Source organism: Otolemur garnettii, unplaced genomic scaffold, assembly GCF_000181295.1.
Source record: "Otolemur garnettii isolate 467f Iridium unplaced genomic scaffold, OtoGar3 scaffold00060, whole genome shotgun sequence".
In the NCBI taxonomy this organism is placed as follows: Eukaryota; Metazoa; Chordata; class Mammalia; order Primates; family Galagidae; genus Otolemur; species Otolemur garnettii.
In genome coordinates, this window is record NW_003852455.1 from 2,577,735 (window position 1) to 2,586,464 (window position 8,730).

Below are 8,730 nucleotides of genomic sequence, written 5' to 3' on the forward strand. Positions count from 1 at the left end.
TAGTCCCAGCTACTTGGGAGGCTGAGGCAGGAGACTCGCTTGAGCCCAGGAGTTGGAGGTTGCTGTGAGCTGTGAGGCCATGGCACTCTACCCAGGGGGATAGCTTGAGGCTCCGTCTCAAAAAAATAAATAAATAAATAAATAAAAAATAAAATTTCCTTTTCTTTAAAGCTTGTGGTACAAACATCTCTTGTATTCCAAGAGAAGTCCCTTGGTTCAAGTAGCTGCTGTGGTTTAAGATCATTGCCAAGGAAACCTGATAGAAACTGCTCCCAAACCAGAGAAAACATGCAAAAGAGACCCCCAGGAGAATATGACAGACAAGTAGTTATCAGGGAAGGGGAGAAAAAGGACAGAATTTAGGCTGGGCACGGTGGCTCACGCCTGTAATCCCAGCACTCTGGGAGGCTGAGACAAGTGGATTACTTAACCTCACAGGTTTGAGACCAGCCTGAGCAAGAGCGAGACCCCATCTAAAAATAGCTGGGTATTGTGGCAGGCACCTGTAGTCCTAGCTACTGGGATGCTGAGGCAAGAGAATCACTTGATCCCAAGAGTTTGAGGTTGCTGTGAGCTGTGACGCCATAGCACTCTACCCAGGGTGACAAAGCAAAATTCTGTCTCCAAAAAAAAAAAAAAGGACAGATTTTTTCTAGCAGCCTTAGTCTAAATAAGGAAAGGGACCTATGAAAAATAAAACGACAATGTCATGGACAAGATTATGAATGTTATCCCTTTTAAGGCTTTACAAACTTTTTAAATTAACATATGTCTATTTATAATTAGGCAAAGCAAAAGAAAGCTATAAATATATATATGCTCCCCCAAATAAAGTCTGTGTAAATATTAGGAAAGGGGAAATTCATAAAGAACTGTGCTGAACATTAATACATGTATTTTTTATCATGCTGTCTGTGTGTATGTAGAAGGGATGTTTTCTTTGTGTTTTTCAATATTTTACACATTTTCTATAATATATATTTCTTTTTAAAATACATAAAAACAAACTGAAAAAGCCATCCACCATTTTGCAACTACCGTAATAATAATCAGCAGGGGCTCGGCGCCTATAGCTCAACCGGCTAAGGAGCCAGCCACGTACACCTAAGGTGGCGGGTTCGAATCCCCAGCCCGGACCCGCCAAACAACAATGACGGCTGCAACCAAAAAATAACCAGGCGTTGTGGCGGGTGCCTGTGGTCCCAGCTCCTTGGGAGGCGGAGGCAGGAGACTCGCTTGAGCCCAGGAGTTGGAGGTTGCTGTGAGCTGTAATGCCATGCCACTCTACCTAGGGGGACAGCTTGAGGCTCTGTCTCAAAAAAAAAAATAATAATAATAATAATCAGCAGGAAAGGATTTCAGTAGTTGCTGAAAGCACTGGGTGAAAGGTTATTGATAATAGAACATTCATACTGTCTCAAAGTTACTGCCCTGAAGGTTACTTTATGAATTACAAAGGGAATGTTCCCCCCTCCCCTGCCCCACCCGAAGTGAGTCGCCTTAATGAGGATATCAGTTTAATCAACACCAAAAATGGGATAAAATCACATTATGTGCCTCCTGATGTAGTTTCTGGAACAGGATACATCATCACCTAGGAAGTGTTCCCACTAAAATATTTTAATCCGAATGTATTTTTGTGGCAACAACCATACATATCCACATTGTGGGACATTCTGTAAAAGAACTAGTCTGGATGTTTAAAGATATTAAGGTCACTAAAGACCAGAAAAGAGAACTGTTCTACTTTAAAGGAGTCTAAAGGCCAGGTGCTGTGGCTCATGCCTATAATCCTAGCACTTTCAGAAGCCAAGGTGGGAGAATCATTTGAGGTAGGAGTTCAAGACCAGCCTGAGCACCCCAGCAAGACTTTATCTCTACAAAAACAGAAAAATTATCCAGGCCAGGTGGTGTGCATCTGTAGTCCCCTTACTTGGGAGGTTGAGGCAGGAACATCACTTGAACCTGGGAGTTCTAGGCTGCAGTGTACAGTGATGACACTGCTACAGTAAGCTATGATGACAACACTGCCCTGCAGCCTGGGGGATAGAGCAAGCCCCTGTCTCAAAATAAAATAGTCTAAAGTGGAGGTAGGGTAGGAGGAGCTATATGGAATTATTGGGACGATCAGGGATATGTGAATACATTTCAATACTAATATGAAACCAATGCATAAACAGTTACATGCCCAAATAATAAAATACAAATATAGTTTAGTATAGGGGCAGGGAGAAGAGGGAGGGGAGGAAAGAGGGGGGAGGACACTTGGCAGAAGGAGGGAAGGCATGAGGCGAGATCTCACCTATTGTGCACATCGTGAGGGTGTATAACACACCCCTTGGGTGAGGGGCTCTTCTACAAATGGAACTTTACCCTGGAAGTGAGAACAATGCAATCTAACAATTTGTACCCTCATATTAATTTGGAATAAAAAAATGAATACATTTCATTTCTTGAAAGTGAGAATATTATTATGGTTGCATAGGAGAATGCCCCTTAGAATTTATATGCTGAACACGTGAAACATTGTGATTTTGCAACTTTTAAAAGTTTCAACAGACAAACGTGTATGTTTTTCAGGTATATAAATGTACGCAGAGAGAGAGAGAAAGCAAGTGTGACAAAAGGGGAACGATGGGTAAGTCTGGGAAAATTGTATGAACAAGTTCATTGTATTAGTCTTTTATCTTTTCCATAGGTTGGAAGTTTATCAAAGAAAGCTGGGGAAGAAAGTACAGGAGTAAAAAAAGACTCTCACATAGCTGGGCGCAGTGGCTCACGCCTGTAATCCTAATGCTCTGGGAGGCTGAGGTTAGTGGATCACTTGAGCTCACAAGTTCGAGACCAGTCTGAGCAAGTGAGACCCCCCATCTCTACTAAAAATGAAAAACTGAGGCAAGACGATAGCTGGAGCCCAAGAGTTTGAGGTTGCTGTGAACTATGATGCCACATCACTCTACCAAGAGTGACAAAGTGAGTCTCTGTATCAAAAAAAAAAAAAAGAAAGAAAGAAAGAAAGAGAAAAAGAAAATGAAAGACTCTCCCAGTTGGCCCCATCATGCGATAGCTCTCTGAGGACCTCCATCAAACTCGCCAGTACAGGATCCTGAAATTCTAAGCCTTTGTGAAGGAAAAGAGCTGGATCACCAGGGACTACCTTTCAACAGCTTCCCTGATGTGGCTGAAGTCTGAGCTAACTAACCATGGTACGATGACAGGCCTAAAAGGGTGGACAGATTCCAGTTTGTCTGGGTCTGAGAAAAAAATAGGCCCTATATCTCAGACAGCCCTGATAAGGGGCCTTCATGGATATGAGTAATGGTCAGATCCAGGGGATGAACCGGGGCTAAGAAAGCTGGACAATGGAAAGTCTGGAGCACCGTGACAAGGAAATTCTTCCCCTGAATTGCCTTTTCCTATTAAGATAAGATAGTACACAATAAAGCGCCAGGCTCAGAAGTGCTGCCGCCAGTCCCTGACGGAGCAGTGCTTGCCTGGAGCAGGAGCACATGAATGTCTGGTGCTGTCAGCACCACGGTGGTCTCCAGAGAGCCAGTTTTGGCTGGGGACAGACAAGTCCTGACTCCCACCACTCACCCATTCCCAGTATTCTTCTTAAAAAAGAAAAAAATTTGCACTTTTTTTTTTTTTTTTTGAGACAGAGTCTCAACTCTGTTGCCCTAGGCTAGGTGCTGTGGTGTTACAACTCACAGCAACCTCAAACTCATGGGCTCAGGGATGCTCCTGCCTCAGCCATCTGAGTAGCTGAGACTACAGGTGCCTGCCACAGCACCCAGCACCCAGGATTTTCTATTTGATGGGGTCTCCCTCTTCCTCAGGCTAGTCTTGAACGCCTGAGCTCAGGGGATCCACCCACTTTGGCCTCCCAAAGTGCTAGGATTACAGGCATGCGCCACCATACCTGGCCTAAATTTACTCCCCTTCTGCCTGTCTTATTGAATGGTGGCTGTGAACACTGAAAAGAAACCATGAAAGGGCCTTTTCAAGTCCTAAATGCCAAAGAGAGTTTAGTTACTATGATTACTTCCTCAGCATGAAGCAATGCTGTTGTTTTATAGGTTTCTTTCTTTCTTTTCTTTCTTTCTTTTTTTTTTTTTTGAAGAAATGGTCTTATAGTGTTGCCCAGGCTGGCATCGAACTCCTGGTCTCAAGAGATCCTCCCACCTCAGTAGCTGGGACTACAGGTGGGTGCTACTGCACCCAACTGGTTTCTCCCATTTTAGGTTTAGTTCCTGAATTCTGTAAAACTCACCTGGGATGTCTTTTAGTCCTCAAGGGCGTGAGGACTTTTTATGAGATTGTATGAGTAAAGCCCTTTGCACTTTAGAGCAGACAGGACTGAGAAGTGCCCCACTGTTTCCTGAGTGAGCAGAGAGTGACAGAGGATGTTGCCCCTTTGACTGCACCTTAACCAGGAGGTAGCTCCCAAAGGCAAGCAGTGACTCACCACACTGTCCTGAGTGAGTCAGTGTCCCTGCCAGGGGAGCACTGGCAGCACTCGACTTCCAGGGAGTGGAAGCAGGGCCCAGCTCAGTCCTGGACATGGCCCTGGTGAATCAGGACAGCACAGCAGAGCCTACTAAATATTATTAAATAGGTGTAAGGCACTTTGATAAATGCTGGGCAAATAAAACCAAAGAAATTAGCCGTTATGATTACCTCTGCTGTGACTTCTCACTGCCTCATGGTGTCACTGTCGGACACTGGTCCCCACCCCTGTCCTCAGCTGGTGCCCACTGACTGCTCCTAATAGCCTCTGCCAGCTGTAGCCCTTCAAGAAGAGACCACTCCCACCCCTTTTGGTAACTGTGGCCAAGAGAAGCCCCACCTGGGCTCCCTATATAGTAGTCCACCTACACAGCCTCCTTCCAGGACACCAGCTGGCTCCGGAATGCTGAGTCAGACCTGCTCCTAGCCGCACCAGCAGCGGGAACCAGCTTCCCTCTCCTGCCCTCTCCTCCCCAGAGGTCCACCCTAGCACCTGCAGGAATTTTTCGCCAATTTGGGACCTAAAGGCTCCAAGAGCACATCTTTGCACAGACAATAAGGCTATTCTCTTAAAGAAACTTATTACAGTAAGTCCTGACTCCCCATAGCCCACTCTGTTCAGAAGGGTGTCTTCTGAGGTTCCATGCAATTTGTCCTCATCAGGATTCCCAAAGAGATGACCAGGTCTCAATAACTACACTTCTCATGGAAACATTGCCTGGGATTCCACAGCCTTTTTCTTTTTTTTTACTTTTTTAGAGAAAGGGGGAGAGAAGCCCACATGTCCAATATCTTCTTGGAAATGGCATGATATGTAATTTATTAAAACCCCAGGCATAGGCCCAGTGTGATGGCTCACACCTGTAATCCTAGCACTCTGGGAGGCCAAGGTGGGAGGATCCCTGGAGCTCAGGAGTTCGAGACCAGCCCAAGGAAGAGCAGAAACCCGGTCTCTACTAAAAATAGAAAAATTAGCCAGGTGCTGTGGCAGGCGCCTGTAGTCCCAGCTACTCAGGTGGCTGAGGCAGGAGGATTGCTAAAGCCTAGGAGTCTGAAGTTGCTGTAAGCTAGACTGATCCATGGCACCCTAGCCTGGACAACAGAGTGAGACTGTCTCCAGATAAATGAATGATAAAACTTCAGGCATGATTCTAATGTGCAGCTAGGGTTGAGGATCATGGAGGTAAGAGGACTGAGACCCCTGCACAAGTGGGAGGCCATGTGCTTCTTCCTTTGCGGCTGACATTTCTCAGAATGTTTTGATCCTAGAACATTGGAGCTAAATAGCTTCTTAAAGATCAGCTAGTTCATTGATTGTCAGACTCAGGTTGCCGCAGTTGCTGGGGTGGTTTCCTGATAGTAGATTTTCAGGTCTCAGCTCCTGATCAGTGATGCTGATTCAGTGGTATAGGGGTGGAAGAGTGGGAGGAATCCCAAATCCTGGTGAGATCCGTAGTGAAGGACACTGGATGTGTGGGGGGAGGGGGCAAGGCAGGTGGTGGAGAGAGTGGTGAGCACTGCTTACCCGGTTATGCCTGGGCAGGTGTGAGGGAACTGTCATCAAAAGTTGGAAACAAAATGACAGTTCTCAGTTAAATCTCAACTATCTTGCTGAATAATAAATCCTGCCTGGCTATCAGGGCAGATGGAAGAAAATGTACATCCACAGCAGGAATCCCAATATCAAAGCCCTCTGTGGGAGCGGAGGTGAACCCTTGGGAATGGAAGCTGGGAAGACAATTGCTGCCAATGGTCAGCAGGGAAAGCATCGGGCTCCAATGACCTCATGGCTCTTTTCTGTCGCCGGTGACTGGACACTCCCTTCCCTTCTGCCCACCTCCACCCACCAGCATATCAGACAGATGACCACATGAGCGCAGGGGAAAAGTGTTCCCCATCGATAACACACATTCTCACATGCTGTGGCTCCCCCCCCCCCCCCCCGTCCCCCGAATGTCCTGTGATGTCAGGCTGAGTAAAGCAGAGTGAGGTCACCCTGGAACTCGTGCTCTCTCTCCCTAGAGACCCAGGAATTTTTGAAAAGCTGCACAAGGGCAGATGCCTGGTCATGCCTTGAATTCTTTGCGTGATACCTTCAGCTCCAGCAGCTCAGGTCTCCTTTGTCCCCTGGCTCACTCTGTGTGATTTTGTTTTTCTGAGCAGTGTTCACCAGGAAAAGTAAAAGAATATTTCCATATCTCCTCAAAGGGGTCAGCAATGCAGCCCCATCAGCCACAAGGCAGGGAAGAGCAGAATCAAACTGGGCTCAAGTGCCACCACCTGCAAAGCCCCTTCCCCAATCGCTACAGAGGGAATCTCCCCCAGTTCTGTGCATTCTGGCAGTGAGTGCCCCGCAGGCAGCAGCGCCTCACTTCCAGAGTGTTATCAGCCCTTCAAACTTAGTGGTAAAGAATGAAAGTTGTGGACAGAGTCTCCTGGGCAACAAAATGCAAAGTGATCACCAGGAACAGTCATTTTCCCACACCATCACAGCTCTCCAGCCCTCCCAGGCCTCCTACTTGGCTAAATATTCAGGCAGGCACTGAAACAATAGCCTCACTAAAGCACTGGTGGGCGATTATTGGAAAGTCATGTGATTGTCCGAATTGAACCAATTTGTCAAAGACCATTTTCCTTTCACTCATCACCTCCCCCACACCCCATGATAAGATAGGGTCCCTAGAGCACAATAATCCTTTCCTGAGATACAATTTAGAGGCTCCTGAGAAAAGAACAAAAGTGAGGCTAATTTTGGCTTTTCTGACACTAAAGAAAAGCACACAGGCAGGCCCTGTCCTGCTCAAGGAAGCCAGGGGGGGCCCTTATTTGGCCCCTCCAGGGTATCTGCTCATATCACCAAGGGATTTGGAGAACAATGCAAGGGGGTGGGGGTGGGAGCCAAATCCTGGCCCTGGCTGCAGTGACCAAAGCCTTCCCTGCCTGGGCTCTGAAGAGATCCCTAAAATGACAGCAATGGCTTCAGACTTTAACGTTTTTCAATATATTTCGTTTAACTGTAAACTTCTTCTCTCCAGCCCTCCCAAATAAATAATTAATGACTTAAGATTCAGGGATTCCTTTACAGACCCTACAGTGATTTTAAGGCTCTTCAGGGTGCTGTGAACCCCCAGAGTAAGGTGACCAGACGTCCCGCTTTTGGTGGACAGTCCTGATTTTTAACAATTTGTCCTGCATCCCATGACGTTTTTTAAAAGTCCCAATTTTTAAAAAGAATACACAACAATCTAGGGAAGTGTGGGACAACGGGAAGGGAATATACGGTTTTGGGCTGCTGAAAAGGTTAATGTAACTCTATTTGGGAATGAAGAGGTTAATGTAACTTTATTTGGAAATGAAAAGACTAATGTAAACTCCCTACTCCCCTCCTGGGCAAGGTCGCCCAGGTGGACCAGTGCCCTACTCCTTTGAGCCACAGGCGCCTCCCTATACATGATTTTTTAAAATGTATTATATTTGTAAATTGTACTTATGTTGAAATTAAAAAATATATTACAATACTATATCTGCGTTCTATGAAAATTTTTGTTGCTCCATATAGACCAAATTTCTAATCAAGAACACACACCTCCTCCGCCTCACCCCTCCCCCCCCCCATCAATGGTGTCCCACTTTACCAATGTTAAAATCTGGTCACCTTACCCTAGAGCTGAAGGGCATGCATCTGCATTCTGATTCCTTAGCTTTTCTCTGATTCTCCAAGGAATCTGTGATCAGAAAAGGTTTGCGAATCTGCAGCTAATTAAGCCAACCATGCTCCTTTCCTCATGAGGGCCTGGTGTGCAGTGGCTGTAAACAGCAGCCTTCTTGGTAGTGTATGCAGCCTGTTGCTTGTATAGGTTGCTCTAAGGGACCGTGGAGACATTCCTTTCCAATTCATGTTCATGTGTTAGACCTTGTGCTGTCCCAATCTAGACTCCAGACAGGTATGCGTGGTGCCTTTGGAAAGCCCCAGGGCACTGTGGGCAGGGTTTACATTGGCCAAGTCATCATGTCCATCCGCACCAAACTACAGAACAAGGAGCATGTGATTGAGGCCCTTCGCAGGGCTAAGTTCAAGTTTCCTGGCCATCAGAAGATTCACATCTCCAAGAAATGGGGTTTTTCCAAGTTTAACTCAGATGAATTTGAAGACATGGTGGCTGAGAAGTGGCTCATCCCAGATGGCTGTGGGGTCAAATACATCCCCAATTGTGGCCCCCT

The 8,730-nt window shown here is 46.2% G+C and overlaps 1 non-coding gene across 1 annotated transcript; it reads left to right on the forward strand.

Moving 5' to 3' along the window:
- The first annotated feature begins 8,259 nt into the window (after positions 1–8,259).
- On the forward strand, positions 8,260–8,394 carry LOC111726309. Its single transcript, XR_002774118.1, has one exon. It is a non-coding gene; the product is annotated as a small nucleolar RNA SNORA70 (small nucleolar RNA).
- Positions 8,395–8,730: the final 336 nt, after the last annotated feature.